Source organism: Colius striatus, chromosome 12 (genome assembly GCF_028858725.1).
Source record: "Colius striatus isolate bColStr4 chromosome 12, bColStr4.1.hap1, whole genome shotgun sequence".
Classification (NCBI taxonomy): Eukaryota; Metazoa; Chordata; class Aves; order Coliiformes; family Coliidae; genus Colius; species Colius striatus.
In genome coordinates, this window is record NC_084770.1 from 23,981,476 (window position 1) to 24,004,347 (window position 22,872).

The window sequence follows — 22,872 nt, forward strand, 5'->3', positions numbered from 1 at the left end:
AAGTGTGCAGATATTACTCACATCCAGAGATGGAAAATGATTTACAGACAGGTGGTTATAAAGCTAATCAGTAGTGCTTGCATAAGGTATTTACCTGTTAATGAATGACAGAGGAAAGCAAGTCAGGATGGTGGAACTGCAGACAACCAGCAGCCAGGCTGCTTACCTTTGGTTGTCTACAAAAAACAATCCAAGCAGAGATGGGAAGACCAAAGTATGTGATGTGCAACCATAGCCAGCAGCAAGGTCATGTATCTATTCATAGAATCACAGAAGGGTTTGGTTTGGAAAAGGCCTTAAAGCGCATCTCATTCCACACCCCTGCCACAGGCAGGGGCACCTCTCACAACAGCAGTTGCTCCCAGCCCTGTCCAGCCTGGCCTGGGATAATTCCAGGGATGGGGCTGCCACAGCCCCTCTCGGTGATCTGTCCCAGGCGCTCACCAACCTCAAAGAGAAGAGCTTCTTCCTTACATTTCATCTAAACCTACTCTCTTTCAGTTTGGAGCCATGATCCCTTGTCCTACCACTTACAGGCCCTTTAAAAAGTCCCTCTCCAGGTCTCTTGTAGGCGCCTTTTTAGGTACAAGAAGGCTGCTATAAGGTCCCAGCAAAGCCTTGTCTTCTCCAGGCTGAACAATCCCAACTTTCTCAGCCTGTACTGATATGAGAGGTGTTCCATTCCTGTAATAAGTTTTGTGGCCTCCTTGGGGCCTGCTCCAGCAGGTCCATGTCTGTCTCATGCTGAGGACTCCAGAGACAGATGCAGTACTGCAGGGGGGGATCTCACCAGAGCAGAGCAGACGGGGAGAATCACCTCCCTCGACCTGCTGGTCACACTTCTTTTGATGCAGCCCAGGATACAGTTGGCTCTCTGGACTGCAAGCACACATTACTGGGTCCTGTATCAACCAACACCCCCAAGTCCTTCTCCTCCGGGCTGCTCTCAATTCATTCTCTATCCAGCCTGGATCTGTATCATACTGCCCTAGGATGAGAAGCACTCTCATGTGACACATGGATCACCCACATATGTATAGCTCTCAGAGATGATAGACAAAGTTGACTCACAGCACTCCTCCTAAATAGTGTCCTACACTCTGTAATGCAGATAGCTGACAAGAGATAATGGGCACTAAAGAGCAGAAGTGAGATAAAGCACTAAAGAGAAGAGGGAGATAAAGTGCTAAAGAGGAGATATGCATGAGTGCACACACACACAGAGGAACAAGCTCTAATAAAAAGTACAGGCAGGCTCTGCCAGCTTCAGCACCAAGTCACTGCTTCACTTCCTAAAGTATCTGGCCCATGTACTCTAGGAGACTGAAGGTACCAAGCCATAGAAAGCTTTTGGCAGCATTACTACAGAGCAATCTGGATAATAAGGGGCAAACCATGTGGAGACAGAGAAACTGTGCTTATGTCAAGGACCTATCAGTCTAAGGAAGAGCATCTGGTTGCTGAGGGTGGCAGAGAGAAGCTTCTGCTCCTAAGGAAGCAAAAGGAAAGGAAACTCCAAGTTTATTGGCTTTCTGGTTCCATACCCACTGTCCTCCACTGCAAGGGGTACTTGCTGGCTCAGGATGATGCACCATCAATTTGGGTGACAACTACAGAAGAAATAAACAGACTGTTTTTGCTCTTTGACAGAAAAAAAGACTCAAATGTCTCAGATTCACTAAAGGGGATTTCTGTCCAACTGTCCTTTCAGAAGACCTGCAAAAACAACAGCCTTAGGAGCCATCAGCAGCTTGTTTTCTGAGCTTGTGCATAAACACCTGGTGCAAATATAAGCTGCTCTTCAGTCACGCCTGATACCAATTACCTGTAATGATGGCAAATGCGCCCAGGGCTTTTCACTGTATGTACAGGCTCCAGAAAAATCCAGTCCTCTTTGCCTGCAAATGCAGTGAGAAAACCCTCAGAAAGGGTCCACAAAAGTTCTGTTTAATGTTTCAGTGCTTCCTGGTCAGAGCTGTTCAGATCAGAAGCCGAGAGGTGTCTGACAGTTCAGTGTCTTCCAGTTGCTTACAGCAAATATAGCTGCTGTCTGCCACATGTATAAGGTCCCTCACTGCAGAATTTAGCTGACAATTTCACCCTTATAGACACTTCAGCTATCAGTACTGCATCATCTATCAGCAGAATAAGGCTTTTATACCATGAGCTTCAAAAAGCTCAGAGCTGCATCAGCTGAGTTTATTGCTCAGCCTTTCGCTAACATCCCTTTGGATCTGACAGAGCAGGAGGTTTGACTCCTGCAGTGCTGACTACAAGGGACAGACCTGGGATGGATTTCTTCAGGGCTGCTGTCACTTTTGGCTCTCCTACCCCTGCTTTGGCTCAAGCAGTGTGCAATACAGCAAAACGAGAAGAGCAGGAGACAAGCGGAGGGGAGTACAGGGAGAGCTTGTGCGCTCTCACTGCCTTCATGCCACTCCTGGGAAGGCGACACCTGACCACATAGCAATGGTGTTGATACCACACAGGGCAGCAATTCATACATTAAAATAGCAGCAACACTGACAGACTCAGAGGTCTCAGAAAAGAAAGGTGATGTGGAATCGGCTTGTTCATCTTTTCCATGACAGGAAACATTTCAAGTCCTATTAGCAGCACAAACATTGTCTGCTTCAATCACTCTTTGCAACTCGCAGTACTCTGTATCAGAACCACACAAATATGGAAAACCACAGTCTTCCTTTTGCTTTCTGAGAAACAGCTCAAAATGCAATAAAACCCAACCTTTGTTGTTCTTTACAAACTCCACAGCATTCAGCTGCTCACCATTTTATCACGTTACAGCCTATGGATGTACCAGCCTTCTAAGTAAAGCAAACTGGTCACCCAGCAGTCAGCTGCTGCAGTGGCTGCAGGACAGGCAGCCCGTCTGGGGCCAGCAGTGGCTGCCAGTGACACAGCCAAGAGGAGCTGTCAGCCAGCCTGCCTCAGAGAAACAGAAATCTCCTGTTTTCTATCCAAATCTATTAACAGCTGAGTAAAGAGGCAAGAAGGAGGAAAGGTAACCAGCTCTCACAATTACACATACAACTTTGTCTTAAGCTACCATTTTTCAATTACTTCTATGCTTTATGGCCCCTTGCATATGAAGAAAAATGGAGCTAAGATGCAAAAGCAATCATTTCCTCTTTTAGCTTCTTATGCATTCACACCAAACCAGAGTCTGGATGAGGAACATCCCCAGAAAGTCCTGGAAAACATGCTCAATGCTTTGTGAAAAGCTGTTTTTACAGGACATGGGTCATTTTGGAAATGATAAACAAAAGGCACTAAAGCATACAGTTTTTTGAAAGGTACTCTCACCAGAAAATTCCTATGGCATTTCAGACACACAAAGTTAAGTATACGACTTCATGATGTTAATCGGGAATACCTTAAAGAAGACTTAATGGAAATCACAAGTGAATCCTAGGGACTTTGGTCAAAGCTGGAATCTGGCTGTTTCAAATCTTGCTGCAGAAAGGTTCACAATCCTGAAAATAAGAGAAAGGACACAGCAATGAAGCATGTGCAAGAAAAAGACCCATTGTGGGAGAAAAAATTGATTTAGTGTAACCAGGACAGGACCCAACTTTAGCCCTGTCTCCAGTGGTTCTGAGCTGTAAAGCCCTTTTTGCTCCCAGGTGGCCTACCTACTTTGCACTGCGGACTGCCCTGAAGCACTGCTGCCCAGAGACTCTGAGAGGGAGGCCAGGTGGTGCCCAAACCCCCTGCCTGCAGCCTCCAACACACTGCAGAGCACACACAACAGCAGCACTGTGCTCCTCACCACTGTCCTGGGAAAAAATAAGATAACCAATCTTCTGGTCCCAGGTTGCAGCAGACTCCCCAACACCATGGTGCTGAGCCCAGAGGACAGGCCCATGCAGCAGGCTGCTGGCCTCCACCCCTGTGCAGAGCCCCAGACCTGAGGAGCAGGAGCAAGGCCGTGGCCAGGCACACCTGCAGCCCTTTGCCCTGGTCAGTCCTGCACGGGCACTGAGACAGGGATGGTTCCCCACCATCATGCCTAACTGAGCCCAATTCATGAGATGATCCCTGGGGCACACTCTCAGGCATCATGGGTTCGGTTACAAAGAGTGAATGGGAACAAGGGGCCTGCTGCCATGGCTGGGCCATCACACCAGCCTCAGCTCCCCAAGGGGGCTGATGTCCTGGCCCAAGACAGGCCTGGGAGAAAGCAGGGCAGCTTAAATCAATAAGAATGCTTTGCCAGCACAGTCAGTGGCCTGCTTCTCTCCACCTCACATGAGCTGAGCAGTTCATGCTCCAGCTTAAAGCCTTTGTTAAGGACTGGAATATTCATTTTTTTCCCAGGTGCATGACACACTCAAGTCCTTGATGCTACTGGAAATATTAAGAAAGAGGTGTCAGCTAAGGCCACTTCCCTTTCCACCAACAACTTGAACTTGCTTCTTTTTGTGTTTTTTAATGATCAAACTCTTTCTCCTCAGTAAAACACAGCTCAAACATCATTGCCTTTAGTGGCTGCATACATGGCTTTTGGAGTGTTCTGTACCTGTGTTTGGCTGAATTGCTCTAGTTTGCCTCTTTACTGCAAGTGAAGGTTTTCCAGGGGGAAACAGCATTTGCAGCAACAAGCTGTCCCTTGAGCCCCAACAGCACCAACTCTAGTTTACTGTAACATACCAGCTGTTCCAGATTTCTTTCTAACCTACATTATATATAGCATGGAAGTTTCAACAGCTATAATTTTACTTCATGCAGAATGTGATTGTCTTTCACGTATCAGGCACCAGCTTGCACAATAACCCAGCAGTCCCACAACTGTGGGTATGAATGTGGTGCACAATTACCTCAAAGTTGGTATATGCATGTGTAGCTTGGAAACAAAAGACAGAGATTTGATAAAAATTTGGCCATCAAAACACAAAAGTAGGAGAATATACAGGCAGAAATCTAATTTCAAGTCACATTAAATGCATGTTAGTTTTATAGACATTAGCTTTCTGCGTGGGCTTTGAAAAACACATGCTTGGAATAAAGCACCTAAAAGGCCCTATGGTTTTCCTTACCCCCCAAAGACAGTATAAAACAAGAGCTTCAGTGAATTACTTTCACAGAATCTTAAGGGTTGGAAGGGATCTCAAAAGCTCATCCAGTCCAAGCCCCCTGCCAGAGCAGGACCAGCTAGAGCAGGTCACACAGGAACTTGTCCAGGTGGGTTTTGAATGTCCCCAGAGAAGGAGACTCCACAGCCCATCTGGGCAGCCTGTTCCAGTGCTCTGTCACCCTCAGAGTGAAGAAGTTCCTCCTTGTATTTCTTTGGAATCTCTTCTGTTCCAGCTTGTACCTGTTGCCCCTTGTCCTGTCATTGGCCATCACTGAGAACAGCCTGGCTCCATCCTTCTGACACCTGCCCTTTATGTATTTGTAAACATTCATGAGGTCACCCCTCAGTTTCTTCTTCTCCAAGCTGAAGAGCTCCAGCTCTCTCAGCCCTTCAACAGAAGGGAGCTGCTCTCAAGTTCTTTAAATTATTACATAAGGAGATGAGAGACAACCACAGTGGACATCTCACTACCTGCCTTTACTCCTCACTACCTGCCTTTACTCCTCACTACCTGCCTTTCCTCCTCAGCACTCTGGCCCTCTCTCAACTGAGTGCTTCCTTTATCTTTGTCTCCCTGCTTCATGTTCCAGCCAGTCCTTGTTTTCCTCCTAGATGACAAACAGTCATCTCCTGGATACATTCACTTGCAAGAAGAAACAAGCCTTCTGCTTTGCTCTGCATAGTATTAAAACAACTGACATGAAGCAAACTTCACTGCTAACCATAAATGCATGCAATCAACCAAAAAGCTGAGGGACCAAGCTTGCAGTACAAGCTGCTGTCAGAAGCAGCTGAAGCAGTCCTGTGGGTACAACACAGAGCACTAGTTTTAAGGAGCATTTTATGTGGTAGACAGAGGGTGCTCATTCTAGAAGTAGATGGGCAAGGAACCAGCATTAACAGTTGATCATTTCCACAATGGGAGAGATTTATCCTGTAGCATTAGCTATTAAAGCTTTTACATAGTGTGCTACCTGCTCAGTAAACCCAAGAGCTGAAGACATTAGCACAAGGGTAGAGATGATAAAGAAAATTCCATAAAAAGAGATACAAAGACATCTTTAACTCCCATCATGAGAACTAGACCAAGGATGGAGGCTAGAAGTGCTCTGCTCAGTGTATATGCCCTTCCAGTCATCACAATGTCCCTTCCACTGAGGGGTTCTCACCTATGGAAACACCAACCACCTGAGTGAAAGTCAGGAGCTCTTTTGTAAGAGGCAACAGCAGAGGCCAGCAAAAGAGCACACAAGGCTAAAGCCACAAGTTTAAAGTTATTTGAAGACACAAGCATATATGGAAAAAGCTTCCAGTTTAAAACATGGGTTATAAAAGTCAAACAGTTGTGCCCAGTACTGTGATCAAATGCCATCCTTATTCCATCAGAGCTTAAAATAGGTTGAGTAACAAGGCAAACAACTGTAAAAATCCCAAGCTGCTGCCAAGAGACATGCAGCAGGCAGCAGCATCACACTGTTTCACTTCACTTCCAACAACTGTGGTGTTTGCAGAAGGAAAGCCTCCGTTATGATTCAGGAACACACTGAGCATTGATACAGCCAGACAAGAACTTCATCAGTAAACTACACACTGCAAAAGGATCCATGGACCATGGCATTAAACCGACCCAGTCCCAGCATTACAGGCAGCAGGGTTAGCCTCTCAAGAGCATCCTTTGCCAGGCAGGAGTCCCCTTACTGCATTTGCCCAATTCACAGGACAATATCTGGGTGCAAGTTCATGACACATGATCTCCCGAGATCCTCTGAACTCTGTCAAGCCCAGGTAGTTCACATATTTTAGCTATTGCCTGCACAGGCTTTGTTAGTGCTGGAGGCTGAGGCTTTGTAACAAGCCCTGGGAGCTTAGTACATTCTGTTCAGAGTGCCAAAGACACTGAATAACCACTTACACTTGCCTTTGCCTAAACATAGCCTAAGCACACTGCAGGCAAATAGCTGGAATAGGTTTAGCACTCAAGAGCACAATTAAAAGCAAACGACACCCATCGATAAATTGGTACTTTTCCAGAAAGATCAGAAAAATCCAATATGAATCAGTCATTGAAATGGCATTTTTGCACTGCAATAAAAACCAAAGAATATAAAGTTCAAGGTGTTTGCCAAGAACTTTAAAACCTATTTTTCCATCAGTCAGTTCATTTTACGAGCTTAGTAGATAAGTTGCTAAATACCATTTTCCAGGGTTTAGACTTTTTGCTACAGACACGTGCAATCTCTGCTGCTTCCTGAGACCAACTGCTTTTCTCTGCAGCAGCAGCCAGATCTCAGAGGTACCTAGCCTTACAGCAGAACTGCTGCATTATGAATCAGACCATGCTCACCAGGAAAAGGCACACTGTGGTGTTCAGGGTGGGCTAGAGAGAGCCAAGACACTTGGGGTGCTATTCTCGGCGTTTCCAGTGATTTGCCACGCGACCTTGTGAAAGTGACTTAATCATTGCACACATCAGTTTCTCAGCCTCTTCATGCTAAACATCAGTAGTACTGCAAAACAGCAGAGGCTGCTTGCTTTGAGAAGAAAGGAAGAAAAATAATTAGACTATCTGAAAAACGAATGAAATGATGTGGTGCATCGGAGTGCAGACACAACTGTGATTTCAAAGGCAGTTTGGACTGTGTTTGGAACAAGGGCTCTTTTGTTACATGGGTTAGAGAAATTGTTAAAAAAGGAAGAGCATCCCCTTACAATTATTTTGTCCCTCTGGGTGTTTGAAGAGGCAGACGTTACTATCATCAAATGCCTGTGAGGTGCCTGGATGCTGTGGAAGTAGATGTCTCTGATATATCTGACTAGATTCATCCTCACAGCACGCCTATGTGAGGGAAATAGGATGCCGAGTGCTATCTGGTGTGGAGATGGTTATAGAAGACTACTCCCACAATTAAAGATAAGCCATGTTGCTGAATCTGGTGATGTATGCCAGTGATTTTTTTAAAGCAGCTCCGCCTGGTAACAGCACAGGATGCAACCTACCAGTGGCAGAGAGAAACTCCCACTCACAACTGATGTTACAACACGCCGCAGGCAGCAGCCCCGGGCACGTGGGTGCTGACACAGCCTTTGCCAGCAGCCCTATCAGCCAGCCCATGGCACTGAGTGATGTCACCTGAAGTGTCTCAGCAACAGGAGTTTCACTGAAACTGTGTCTCAGCTGTGCCAGACAGCACGTCATTCGATCCGGCACACCCCATGTCGGCCTGCGGTAATCTGTGCTGTGGACACGCAGCAGCCCTCGTCAGGGAGCACCGGATGAATGCTGAAACCCAAAAGGCCCTTGGTTCACACACATCTCCAGCAGATAACCATGGCAGACGATTCTTTTGCATAGCTGCAAGAGCAGACAGGGCTGTTAACAATGCCTGCACCTCTTCCACCCCAGTCAAACACCAGCAACGGGTACCTACAACAGTCTTACTTTCTCCCAGCTTCTGTCCAGTTCCACAGGAGACTGAGGTCAGGCAGCTACTAGTTCTGCTGCTGTGCTGCAGCAGGATTTTGTTCCTCCTTAACAGAAGGCTCCAGTGTGCATAGCTTACTCCAAAACACCCATGCTTCAGTATCAGAATACACTGCAGACCAAATCTGGAAGCGTTTTTTTGCTGTGGCCATCCTCCAGCGCTGACTCAGGTAAGAAACATCCACTCTTCTCTGCTAGACACACCATGTGCTTTGCTGGCCACTGTCCACCCACATGCCAGAGCCTGAGACTCAGAAACGTGGAGAAGGCAGACAGTCAGAAAAGGAGATGGTTAGAAAACAAACTAATAAGTAAAAGATAGAATTAGAGCATGAAAGTATGTGGAAAATGTCAGGGAACACAAGTTTAAAGCCTTTGTAAAAGAAGAGGTTGCACAGAAACGTTAAAGGACTACTGGATAGTCTGTGGAAGGAGAAAGTTAAAAGTAAAAGGCTGCATAAACCACGAGCATCAGAAACCTTCATGTTTACTCTCCTGAGGTTTCCAAAGCAGCAAATGTCCCAAAACCACCAAAAGAAACTTCTGACGCAGCTGGGGTAATCAAGGCAGGGAGGCAGCCCTGAGCCCACAAAAAGGCTCTGCATCAACATCCCCCAAAGCACAGCAGGCCTCGTGGGATCACTCTCTTCGAAATGCAAGCCTCAGCCCTCACTGCAATAAATAGGGAACTCCACAGAGGAGGAACAAGAGTATTTATTTATCTGCTGTGTGGGGGTAGGGAGGTGGCTGTTCTTTTAACCATGTTCATGAACCCATTGTCATTAGATACATGTGCCTGTGCCAAAGCCCTTTTCCAAAATACCGATAGCCATGGCAGCAGAAAACATGACCACATACACTTCCAAAGCTCAGACAGATCCTAGATTGCATCCCGCAGACTGGATTCACAGCTCCACCTCAACATGCCACCTCATGGTTTATTGGGACAAGCTGTCTCCTCTTCCAGTGCACCACAATCTCATCCTTCCTGTTTTCACTCCTTTGCTTCTAGGTTAGCTGCACCTTTGCCGAACAGAAATACCGCAATTGCAAAGACAGGAATTGTGACAAACCACTTCAGACAGTGACAGCAGCTCTGTAACTGCTCACACATGGTACAGCGAGGCTTCCGGACAGGGGCTGTCATTCCCATTTTACAGGCAGGAAAATAAGCTCCCTCCTCCCCCTGAAGACAAGGATACACAATGGCACTTTCTGAGTGATCAGATCGGCTGCTTGTGAATGCTGACAACCACTTGTGTTTGCCCTGCATTTACCACTGCTGAGGGTTTCAGCCCAGCCAGGCACAAGGCCCTCACAGCCGCTTGCTCACTCTCCCTGCCAAGGCAGGATAGGGTAGAGAAAAGGTACCGAGGCCTCATGTTGATCCCCATGGACAACATGGTGAGGGCATCTCAACATCAGGTCCTGGAGAAAACTGAGAGCTCTGCTTGACTGGGCGAGGAAAACAAAGTTCTGGTAATAACTCTGTTATCACACCACTAACCAAAAGCACAATAAACAGAAAGCAACACAGTGGGACACAACGAGGAGCATGAGCAACCCTTTCAGATGCCCTTCTCCCCTCCTCTCTCCCCACACTCACATCCCCACCCTGGTACCGCCACGGGTGGGAATGGGGCCTGTCAGTCCCTCACCAGTGCCTCCCGCCGCTCAGTGCAGGAGGGCTCCTCGCCACTGCCTGGCTCCAGCACGGGTCCCTCACACAGGCAGCCCTGCACAGGGCTCAGTCACGGGCCTGTCCCGAGGCTGCAGCTCCTCCCTGGCTCCTTCTGTGTGGCTCTTTCCCCTGGCCTGGCCTGCTCCATGGCCGCCTCCTGCAGCTGTGGCCACTCCAGACGCAGTCGCCCCTCTACTGTGGTGGTTCTCCTGGAGCTGCAGCGCGGGCGCCAGGCCTGCCAGTGCTCACAGTGGGTGCAGGGCACAGCCACCATCTCACCCAGGCCAGAGGGCTCTGGTCAGGCACGGCTCCAGCCCGCCTCCCTCACTGCCCTGAGGGTCTGCACGGTTGCCTCCATCTTGACCCTCTTTCCTCCTCCTCCTCCCACTGCAGGTTTCCCTTCTCAAGTCGTGGATTGGCCCGGGCTGGTGGATCCAACCAGGGCCTTCCCAGAAGCCCCTTACCCTATTACCAAGAGATTGTAATTTTGCCTCACAGCGCAACATGGCCTCTGCACAGCCAAGCTGGCTCCTGCCTTCCTGTTCCCTTCTCCAGTTGCCTGCCCCACCAGCTTGCTAACACATACATGGCAGGCATCAAAAGGCAACACATGTGGGTCCTCACTGGGCCCTCATCACAAAACAACTGCCCAGAATAGAACCACGCTTGCTGAAATCTAGTCTAGACCAATGAGCAAGGGACAGTCTGAGACAAGGACTCAAATCCTTCTGATTTACACTACACAGATCTGGCCATCACATGCAAACACCATTTTAGTCTCATTACTTCTCCCATTTAGAGACGCTTCCTTGTCAAGCACACACTGTAGTTTCTCCAAATCCACGGTAACTTGTGAGACAGGAGTCCTCTATCTACAGATGGATCAAATGGATTCCAATCTCTCCACCACAGCGAGAAGCAGGATTATTTTCCTAGGATTTCCTAAATCTTTTAATCTTCTACCTCTGAGATCTGAAATTCTACTTTTTAAAGTCCATGTTCATGAAGGGAGATTGAAGTGACCAAAATGCTGGTACCAGGGAGAGAAGAAATCTCATTTTTCATTCTTCAGCTGCAGTTCAAGACACCTCATTTCATAGTCACCAACCAGGAAGAGGCTTACATAAGAGTTTATATGGAGACTGAAGTGACTTACAGAGCATTTTACTGAAAGAAAAACATCCTGCAAAACACCCAGAAGGAACTGTGTCTGTGTATATACTCTTCTTGGGGAATAGAACAGCAGTTGAGACTGGTGTAATCTCAAGATTTAGGAATATTAAACATCACTTAACACCAGAGAGACTGGGAATACAACAAAGGGCCATGAGGATGATGAAGGGATACAAGCACACAATATACAGGGAGTTTCTGAGAGACTAGAAAAAGAAAGCTGAGGGCAGGCATAATGGATTCTTTTGACGACAGAGATCCATGATTCTTCTTCCCAGCATCGAGCAAGAAGTAACAGGCTAGTTTTGGGGAAAAACTAGCACAGTACGGGATACAATAGGGCAGCAGTCACTAGGGAAGGAGATTAAATTAACATGCAAGCTTGTATCTGCCTAGCTGGTTGGAGATCCATTTGTGCAAGGTTAACACAGACAAGCAGCAGGTAAACCCATGGCTACAAATGGAAAACTCTCTTTTGCAGGTGGCAGCTTTTGGGGAACTGGCAACACCACACAGCCTGTTTCAGTGGCTGACACCTGCTTGTACTCGACTGAAAGGCATGGCCAGCTGATACAGCTATTGCAGAAGACTGATAATCCCAGCCTAGTTCTCAGTCAGCAGCAGATGATACACCTCCCACACCTGCATTTGTCTCCTGCTTTGCATTTGTCCAGCGTCTGGTCCAACAGGTCTGGTCTTTGGGGCAGATTCTGCAGCCTTTCAGAAGCACAAATAACTACCAGAGATCACCACTGCCAGTCTTGCTGGCAGGCTGAGCATCAGGGCAAACAGCTAAGAGGCTTATTTATCTCCTTGGACCGTGAAATGGGCATGGAATGTATATGTGAGGCCCTCACAGGTCCTCGTGGCGGCACCACGAAATGGGGATTTTGGAAAGCCCTGTGGGAGCAGGGCTGCACTGTAAATCCTGCTCGACTTACCAGCAGAGAGGACACAAAGCTCGTGCCTAAGAGGTGCAAGGTAACATACCTTACTCTCCTTGGTGAACACATGGAGCTTGCTTTCGATTTCTACTAAGGCCTTGGTCCTTGAAGAGCAGGCAAGAAGCCTCGAAAAGGCATAACATGCCTTCCCTTTACACTACAAACTCATGTGGCTTCCTGTGAGGCAACAAAAAGTCTGCTACCATTGTCTTTCTGTTGTTGTTGCTTGCATGTCATAAGTGTGGAAACCACAGAATTATACATAATATTGTTACAATTTTTTCAACTAACTCAACTTTTAAAGCAGATAACACATAGTGATTTATACACAAAACAAACAATCCCCCTCTACTGAGTAATGTATTGCGTTTCTTTGCCATTGCAAGATGCTTTACAGTATGAAAACAACATGTATACCTAAGCCATGGGCAGGCAGTTTCTCCAGAAGGATGGTGTGGGAGACTGCATGGAAAAGAGAGAGGAATCAGTATCCCACAGATAAACAAAACAGAGAAACCAAGTACCATGTAACTACTGTACTGCACATACAATGTAAATTCTTCTCCAAGGAAATATGTCAAAACAAGGTTAAATATTTCACTGGTACTAATACTTTCATTTAATTTATTTTTATAAATCAATCTGCATAACATAAGCTGGCATCCCTCATGTTTCAGTTTTGCTTACAGTAATAAAACTAACTCTGCAAATCAGCCCTGGCTATATGTTATTTTTATATCTAAGAGCACAGAGTGATAGAAGCTTGGCAGAACAGATATGACTAAGAGGGAGAGAGAAATTGTTCTACTTCCCAAACACACCAGAACAAGACCATGCTCCATAGCCTGATTTTAAAGCAGTAGGATGAAAATGACTCAGCCTAGGTTAAAATTAGAGGTATGACGAGATTGAGACTGCAAGAAAAGTACTGAATTAAATGCATTTTTACTTGCCTTAAAGAAGCTTTTTAATTAATGCCTGGTAAAGGAAATACTGGAAACCTAGCAACTCTAAAAGGCTGTGAAGCAGTCAAACCTACAAAGGTGTTTTACAGAACTGTGAGTGCCACCTGCCAACATTGCTGCTGTAGGAAAGCCAGAGGTGACAGAGCTCGGGAGCTGCCTGGGGCAAGGATGGCATGGTGGGTCTCACTCCCTGTGCTGCTGTAGCCAGGCACCCCCAGCTCTGAGCTGCTGACCCAGGAGGATGAGGCGAGCACAGGGTAAGGCAGGGCAGCAGCCGCACCGTGACCCTCGCGTGGCTGCCAGCAGCACGTCCCAGCAGCAAGGACTCCAGTCGAGAGCCTCTGCAGACACCTTTGGCTCCTCCAGCCCCCTGTTTACTGGGACCCTTGTGGTGGTTTCCCCAAGGCCATCTTTTCCTTCCCAGCAGCCCCAGCCCCACTCCCCTGGCACAGAGGGGAGATACCGCAGGCAGGTGAGCACCCAGCTCTCTGCAGCACTCCAACAACAGCCTGAAATGTGTGGCATCAGCACTCACTAACAAAAAAACTGTTCTCAAATCAAATACCAACACAATTTACACAGCTGTAAGTCATTTATCTCTCAGTAACCTTGATAAGTTTTTCTGTATCTTCTGTTGCTTCTTTTTATGCTGAGAGACAGAAGCAGAGTGTTTCTGGAGCCTCTTCTAATTCATTCTGGAGCTTTTTCTAATGAATACTTCCTCAGCTTCACCTCATATATTTCAAAAATATATAAAAATACAAAAATCCACATTTGTAGGTTAGATAAAAAGAGTAAGGTATGTAAGAGTTCACAAGGCCAAATGACCAAACCAAGCCACTTCCATCCCCCTCCTTCCAGATACACTACTCACAGGCAGGAGGAATGTGTCACAGCCCCAGTGTTTCTGCCTGCTGCTCCCTCAGGCTTTGCTTTTCTCTGACAAGAAATCCTCCAGCTGGCTCTGTCTTGTTCTGTAGCACATTTTAAATTCAGCTTCTTTGCATCAACTGAATTCAGGTGCATGCAGGCACCCGTGTGTAGGTGTTGCTCCTGGAGAGATTTCCTTACTTTTTTATTGTCTAGGTTTCCTTCTAATAAATCCCTAACAAGTAAATTCAAAGCCAAACTCCATTATTTTCTGCCTTTCTGCAATACACACACACGTACACTCTTTAAAGAAATGCGAGAAACCAACCACTACTGTGTCTCCCAACATGGATTAACAAAACCCTGCCTTAGTTTGTGTTGAATGGTTTACACAGACAACTGTTGCAGTTTTCTCCTTAATAGGACAGCGAGGACAATACTGTCCAATTACTATTCCATCCATACAGTTGTTGCTGGCTGCTTCCTCATGTCTCTAGTGCAAGCCCAGAGACTCCCACTACTGCTAGTGAGTGGCACTGTCACTGGACTGAGGTCAGGATGGCAGGCAGAGCTTGGGTAGCCAGATTTTTAGGCACAGGTTACTGTACCCAACCCAGTACTAAGTGGTTGTGGTGCACAAGGAAGGACAAGGAACCACAGGCCATGAGCATTTTGATGCTAACACTTTTTTTAAAATCAAAAAGACTAAACCACAAAGAATCTGTAACTGACTGAACAACAAAGAATCTTGTTTATCTGGATGGACGTGCATGAAATAGAGGTACCACTGTAAAAATAATTTGCACCAGCCACTTGGAAACTGTGTTCCAGTCTGAATATGTTCTGCTTCAACAACAACAGCAGTTCATCACCGTCATGTCTCACACTGCAGGGCACATATGACAATGGGGGGATCTAGCTCTGCTCTGTCTGAATCACTGGAATTCTTTATTTCCCCAAACCTTTATGCTCTGTAGCAAAATTACTTACAAGTTGCTGCCGCAAAATACCATGGGCCAAATTTTACCCTGGCCATTAATTCTGAGGAGACTTAAGCAAATGCATATTGTGTCTTTCTAAAGTCTTCTTGGTGAAGGATCATGTCCATGATGGGCACATGCCCTCATCTGTGAGTGACTGTGTGACAAAAAAAAGCTGCTGTCCCATGAGAAGCCTCTGATCCCTCCACCTCCTGCACTCTGCTCCTCCCCACCACTGGGCAGGGCCTCCCCCAAGGCCCCAGGGGCTGCACCTCATAGCTTCGGCCTCCCAGCAATGCGATGGCAGTTCCTCCAAAGAGCCTTGGGGAGAAAGAACATGCAGCTCAATCATGTGATGTGACCCATTCACATACACTGGATTTTGAGGGGGAAAGCCCCTCAGGTTCTACTCATCCAGCCAGTCCTTGCTTTCACAAGGCTGTGTGGGGACTGCAAGAAAGCACTGATGCATGTTTCATAGCAAGCCATTGTAACTGGGGTGAATAGGAAAACCAAACCCTAGGAGGCAAGCTGCTAGTATAGCTGGAGGGGTCTGAATCACTCTTATTTCAGAAGCAGTATCCTTAGCCTGGAGCTAAAAGAAACAAAATAAGGAGTAAGGCAGGGCACTTGCTAGGAGGAATATCCTCAGTTGGGGTTTCTTTGTTTTGCTGGTTTTTTTGATGCTTGACATCTGTTGCCTCTATGTAGCAGAACCTGTGACAATATAATTGTTTTGCTCCAAGAATACAGAGTAGCATCTTCACCAGACAAGAATGGACATGTTGGGTTGTTTTAATTCCTGGCATAGCTGGGCATGTCTTATCTCCGGTTCGAAGAAATGGAAACACACAGTTGTCTTGGTAGGTAACTACACACAACTTTCACCACGGGATAGGAATGGCTGGCAAGATGTGGTATTAGTACACAGAAACTTAGCATTGCCAGCTGAATAGATCTGTCACATTTCTTTCTGCAAATACTATGTTTACTACTACTACAAATAGCACAGCAGAGTGATAAAAATGTGAAAAAACAAAAAATCTCTATTTTCAAGTCTGTTTGCCCTGAGAATCTGACAGCATCTTGTTTAGTCAGTCACGTTCCAGGCCCACAGGGCCAGCTCTTCTCCAGCCTTTGCACCATGCTCATCACTAACAGCAGAGAAGCTCAAACAGACTTTGCAGCAGTCCACGCAGGACAGAAAGCAGCCTGCTTCCTTATCTCCTAACTAGAAGGAAATAGGAGCAAGATAACCTTACACAATAATATTGCCCTTAAAAATCTGAAATGTGCTCTTTCATGTCTGCTGCCTGAGGCTTGGCCATACAGAAAGAGTTCCATGTTACCAGAACCTTCCCTCCACAAATAGTCACACTGATTTCATGCACTTCTTTAGGATCAGGTCTTAGATGACGCTATTTTTAACTGCATGAAGAACAAGCAAGTGTAAAACACCTTAATCCTCCAGTTGAGTCTATATCTACTTAAAAGCTATTCTAATATGCACATAATTAATGTGTGTATTACTCAGCAAAGGGTAAACAGCAAGTGCTGTGGTAAGTCTCACAACACCAATTTAATTACTGTACAGAAATGTGCTACTGTAAATTAACCAGTACATTATGGTGTGCAATAAATAATTAACACTAAAACTGCAATTGACAAAATGAATGAAGCAAGAACAGTGTGTAATCCAGTGTTCCTCTTATCCTACTTAATAATTTCCAAGTAAAACACTAAATCTGAGTCTGTTTAAGCACAGGAAGGCATTTGTCAGTATTGTTTAGCACCTCATCACACAGAAAAATAAAATGTTAAACCCACACATACGCCACTCCCAGATAAAACCTCAATCCACACACCATGCAAGATATATCTGTCCTTTGCCATCTTCCACAGGTCTCTGAGGTGAAGCCAAAGGGAGCATATCGCAGAAGAGGTGATCCACTCGGGACAAAGCTCTCCCACTGAGTATGGGTCATTAAGGCCTAAGAACGAACCCATCCTACCTGATCTTAGAGGACGAGGGAAAGAGCTGGGCTTCTGCAGTCATCCCAGTTAGCACCACTTGATGCTCAAGGAGGTGAATGGGAACTGTGTCTCCCATCAGCCAGGCTCTTCTATGGTAACATTTGCTTTACAGCATTGCAGGCAAGACTGATAGCTGAGTGCAGGGCATGGAGTCAGGAGAAACAGTTTCTGCTCTGGCATGTGAATTTAGAGCAGTTCAGCTTTTGAGACCTGGAGATGAGAAGAGACAGATAGGTGAACAGCACATCACTGTATCTTCTGGAGGGATTGTTAAAGCAGACTAGATGCTTTTATGCAACTTCTTAGAACTCCATCACTTCAGTCAACAGCAAGTGTCAAACTGTTTTTGCAGAAGTTTTCTGGGTTTTTTTCTTATTTTTGTTCTTTAGTTTCACTGAAATAGCAAGTCTCTTTTTTTTTGGATAGACATAAAAGGGGCTGACAAAACCTGCTGCTTCACACTACCTCCAGGTGAATTCCCTATTCTGCACTCTTGCTCCTCTTAGCCTCCTGCTCTCTCGTCTCCAAAGTACCAGAAAGCTTTCCACTCACCTTTTTTCTTAATATTTTGTTGGCATGTATTTACAGGAAAAAGAAAGAAGTGCTTTATCAATTAACCTACAGCTTATACTGTCTGAGCAAGCCCTGACCTTCATCAAATGGAGCATAATGCCTATCAACAACTCGGGGCTGGACCCTGCGCTGCTTCCCCCAGTGCAGCACCATGGAGGTGAGTGGTGTTGCCCACCTTCCCCCTCCAAAGCAGCAGGTGAGATGCTGAGGGATGGTGTCCCCAGGATGAACCTTCAGGGAGCATTCCTCGTGTGGAGAGGGCTCTGACCTTGTTTCTGTAGCCTCCAAGAAAGGAAGTCCTATGTCTCTGGAGTCCACCGTGGCATGGAAGGGTCCTTATTGATGCTGGCTCGGGTGAGCCCACAGGCATCCTTGGGCTGCTGGCTGCATGATAGACTGCACCCACCTCTCCATCACTGTGAAAGGAGAGAGGCAGAGGGAAAAGCTTTAAACATCTACGTAAGCTTGACTTTAGAGTTACTTTGGAGCAGATGGAAGTCATAAGGGACAATAATCCTCTTGCTTCACAGCGTAAGGCAGCTTCCACCCAGTAGAGTGGGAGCACAAATGGCAAGTGAGAATGGCCCAGGGGAAAAGCTCACTTGTAACTGCCCTCTGACAGCGGGAAAAAGGATCCTCCACCCATCTGCTACTGCCTACACTCGCCACGGCAGCCCTGCCTGGAGGCTGAGCAGAGGACCCAACAGCCTGTTCCGGTACAGGACAACCCACAGGCTGCCCCAGGGAGTCCCTGGACCAGCGGAAGAGATTTGTCAGGCACTGGGTGATGCCAGGAGAGAACAGGAGGCTCCTGCTGCGATGCACTTCCTCAGGAGACCTTGACTTTCAGACAAAGCCTTGTAGCTGAGAGCAGAAGCCTGTAAGACCGTGCTGTTGTGCATAGGGATGCTGGTGGGTTTGTACTGGGTATAAGCAAGGATGGTTTATAATTCTCACTTTTTTGTAATAATGATGGATTAATCCTGTCTCTGCTAATCCACCAGGACAGAGTATCTGACATCAGACTCCTTCAAGGTGCAATGGATGCTCACAGCTGTATGAGCCAAGGACTGTTAAGCACATGGTTAACTCTCACAAACTGCCTATTTCCTTCTTTTTTTATAACCATTTCTTTAGCCAAGTCTCTCCTGGTATTTTAAAAATTCATTTTAATCAATTTAAAATTAATAAAGAAGCAGCAAAATCCTCAGGGCCTGAAAGCTCCAATCCCTGCCATGCTGGAAGTGATGAGTCAGCTCCAGCACGGCCTGCCACGGAGCCTGCTGAGGGACACCTCCCCAGAGCTGCTGCTGCGCTGAATTAGGTCACTTGGTTTGCTATTTATGGAGAGGCTGGATGTTTCCTTCTTTCTGATGTGAAAGAGCTGCTGTAGGAGGGCAGAGCTGCCGGGCACACCTCGCTGCCACCACACACGCTGTGGCTCTGTCCTGTGCATGCACTGGAAGGAGCAAGGACTGTGGTGATTGGCAGCGCAACGTTGTGGCACACAGGGCCCCGTCCCATGCCTGAGTGCTGGGTGCTGTCTCCTCAGGGGAAATCCAGATCACTCCTCTGGCTTGTGCCTCAGCCCAAAGACAAGACTCGTGCCTGGGCCCAGCTCCGCTTGTTCCATGGGAGAGCGTGCTCTCCCCATCTGCCAGGGCTGAGCCACAGTGCTCCCATGATAATCACTGGGGTCTGACTCCTGTGCCACAGTCCCAACAGGCAGCTCCTCAGCAGCTCTCAGGGGACAGCCATTAAACCTGCCCTTTGTATAACATGGCATGTCAGGAAAAGCAGTTCCCACCTCTCACACCCAGGGCACGTGGCCAGGCTGGTCAGACACCCACGTGCCTGAGGGCCAGGGCAGCGCCATCCCGCTCGCCGTGCCCAGTGCCAGCAGATGACAGAACCTGACGAGCAAATGGTGCTCTTGCAGCACAGAAATTCCCAGTCTGTGGCAGCAGAGCAAGAACAGGACTGACAGAAGGGCAGAGTCATCACCAGCTTACAGCACTTCTCTGAAAATACCAGTCACCTGCTTTGGAAGAAACAGGCACGTAGTGTCCTGCGAGAGCCAGCACCACCTCTGCATCCCTACCGAGCTCTGCTCCAGCGTGGACTGGCCAGATGGGGAAGCAGAGAAGTCAGTTCAACTCCCCTTACCCTGGCATCCACCCAAACTTTCCCTCTCATGCTCCTCAGTTTTGGTCCTAGATGCGGTTTGCCTAACATGAGTTATTCCTGCTTTGTGCTGGAGCACCAAGAGAATCAGGCACAGCAAGGATCTCCCCTCAGCAAGAGCAGAACACGCAGTGCTCTGCTAGGCCATACAATGCAGAACAAAACAGTCACAAAGAGCTGCTTGCGCTTTCTCAAGAACAGGGGCTCCAAATAGCAAGCGGCCGTGAGTAATTAACTGAACGTTCTTTGGATAGAGCTTATAAAAGGAGCTTATACATATTAAACGAGAAAGGAAGACCTACTGTCTGTCTGTAACTTGTTCTTTACTGAGAAACAAAAAGTTTGGACTGAATCCATTTTTGAGCCAACTTTACAAGGGCCTTATGCTGGAATTATTCACTAGGAAGAACCAAACGGGCGCCCAGGGCATTTGTGAGGGGCTGACCACAAAAAGCAAGGTCTGTGGTCAGTTTGTTTGGTTTTTTAAGACAATCAAATACTCTTTTTTGGCATTAATATGACAGAGCTGTACAGATTTAGTGGTAGCACAGCATCAGCCTCCAAGAAACACATGAAAGAATTGCTCCCTTAGACACATTAGCTACTAGAGCAAGTGTTAAGAGTTGCCATTACCAGAACTGAAAGTGGAAAGGAATTTCTCATTGATGCAATCAAGGACAAAGGATCTTCTCTGTCACAAGGGCCTGCCCAGAGCTAGGTGCTGGGATGACAGTGTCTCTGCATCCTAGCACATGCTGTTCCTTTGGGAGAAGTAACACTTTGGTAGTAAAGCAAAATAATTTTACTCAATGAATTGATACTTTTTACTTGCAACAAGAACCAAAAGCCAATGTTCTTCAGTCAAGGTAAGGTAATCACAGCAACACAGAGCTCCTCTGGGCAGAAACAAAACAGCTCTTCAGTGTCAGCATCACTACGTAAGACTCAGATGCCCGGCTGTATCTGGGATATATGGCAATGGCAGCCAGTTAATGCTGCCCCTTGGTCTGTAAAAAACATCAGGTAAAGGAAATATGGAGAAATACTTTAATTATTTAAATGGGTTTGTCTGGATACCACCAGAATAGCAACTGCCTCACTAAAACAGTTTTTAGCCCTTTATCTTTACAAATGGCCTTTAAAGAATAAAGGAGCTGCTGCTCTCCCCTGGCTCTGCCCTGAATCTGACACTCCATTCACGTGGCAGGAGGCAAAAGCAGCCACGTCGTGTAGTGCCACAAGGCACCAGGAAAGCCTTGGGAGCCCAGCAGCTGCAGAGCTCACCACCTCCCGTCCCCCAAATGCCCCAGCCCAGAAAACCCAAAGGAGACCCCACCTCACAACTGCAGGAGGCCTGACGGGATGCCTGCTACAGCCCTGCCATTCGGAATGCCACCCAACACACCTGGCTTGGCCAGCAAACCGTTAAAAGCAGATGCATTCCTCCACTAAGGAGAGAAAGCTATGATGATTTGACCTATCCCAGCTGCTGGTCACTGGCTCAGCACAGAAGGTGATGTTGGGAGCTACTCACAGCACAGGGCTTCCCATTTCTGTCAGGCTGCCTTGTGCCAGCTGTTCTGGAAACCAACTCAAGCACAAGCAGATGTGAGAAGACACAGAGACAAATCTGCTGCCACAGAGAGAACAGCAAGTGGCAGTTGGAAGACTAGGCTCACTTCTGAGTCCAACTCGTGCTCTGGATGTCCTCTTTCTCACAACAGCCTTCTGAAGGGTCTGGCTACTTTGGGGACCCAAAGCTCTGACATTCCTGATTACCATCTGCCAAAGCCCACTAACATTTGCATTTTGGAAGTTACAGTTTCCAGAGAGCCAGAAAAAGGTTTCTCACTCAGATGTGGGAAACACATCAGTCTCTTGGCATCTATTTTGTGCCTAAGCCTCTAACATTCAAGAAGTGTTTGTGTCTCTTCCAGAGAGGAGCAATATGATAAAATTCTTTCCCGATCCCTATTAATATTCAGCTGTGACAGAGACAAAAGATTTTAGCTCATGCCCTCATTTGCTCACTGAGGACAAATGAAGATGAACTCAAACCATCAAACATGTTGTTTTTAAATTGTTTTAAGATAGAAATGGAATGCCTGCTTCACTGGAAGGCTGCAGGATGACCAGTGCCATGGTAAATGATAGAATAAACCTGTGAAGTTGGCATGTGAGATTTCAAAAGCTTTACTCGAATGTCAGAGACTGAGCACCACAGGCACTTCCGAGACAAGTAACAGAATAATTTAAAGAAACAAGGAAAGATTTCCTTTCATATCAAAAAGAAGATGAGAACACAATGACAATCTCTTGTGCATTCTTTGCAGGTCATGTCTAACTGCACGCTGCAAACATCTGCATGCCTTGCTGAGGGCTCCCAGGAACCCTGCCTGTCCTGTTCAAACACTCTGCTGGTCAAAGCAAAGCCTCTGGAAGGACAGGCCTGTAAGAAAACTGAAATTCAAGGTCAGATTTTGTAATGAATCAACAAAAAACCACTCAGTGCTTTAATAACAAAATTTGTTTTCAGTGTCATCATTTCAGTTCCCAGCTTCTGTTTATTTCCTATCACTGAGACTGGGTCAGGGTAAAACACAAACAGCAAAGCACTGCCATAAGCAAAGAACAGTTGCTTTGCTTTCTCTTCTTGGCCAATTAGCATAGCTTGCTAGGAGGGAAAAATCCCACCCCATTAACACTCAAAAGAGGAGCAACCTCAGCTTTAGGTCATAAGCTGCTTTCTATGGTCTGAGTTGCCACAGTTACTATTCCCAATTCTGCTGAACTGGGAATAACAGGAAGACTGGGAGTGCTAACATCATAAGGGAGAGGACAGGAGATTCAGGTTCAGGCCCCGAGTGGCTACAAAACATGTCTCTGCCCTTT

General features: G+C 46.7%; 1 long non-coding RNA gene across 3 annotated transcripts in view; it reads right to left on the reverse strand.

Moving 5' to 3' along the window:
• Positions 1–22,872, reverse strand: part of LOC133626473 (uncharacterized) — an 81,727-nt gene that overhangs the window by 46,363 nt on the left and 12,492 nt on the right. For 2 of the 3 annotated variants that reach the window (XR_009819544.1, XR_009819543.1), the window contains exons 2-4: positions 18,065–18,212; positions 17,202–17,433; positions 3,395–3,494 (exon numbers count right to left, since the gene is read on the reverse strand). This is a non-coding gene — a long non-coding RNA (uncharacterized LOC133626473). The remainder of the gene's footprint in view (positions 1–3,394; positions 3,495–17,201; positions 17,434–18,064; positions 18,213–22,872) is intronic. The other variant, XR_009819545.1, reaches the window with a different exon arrangement.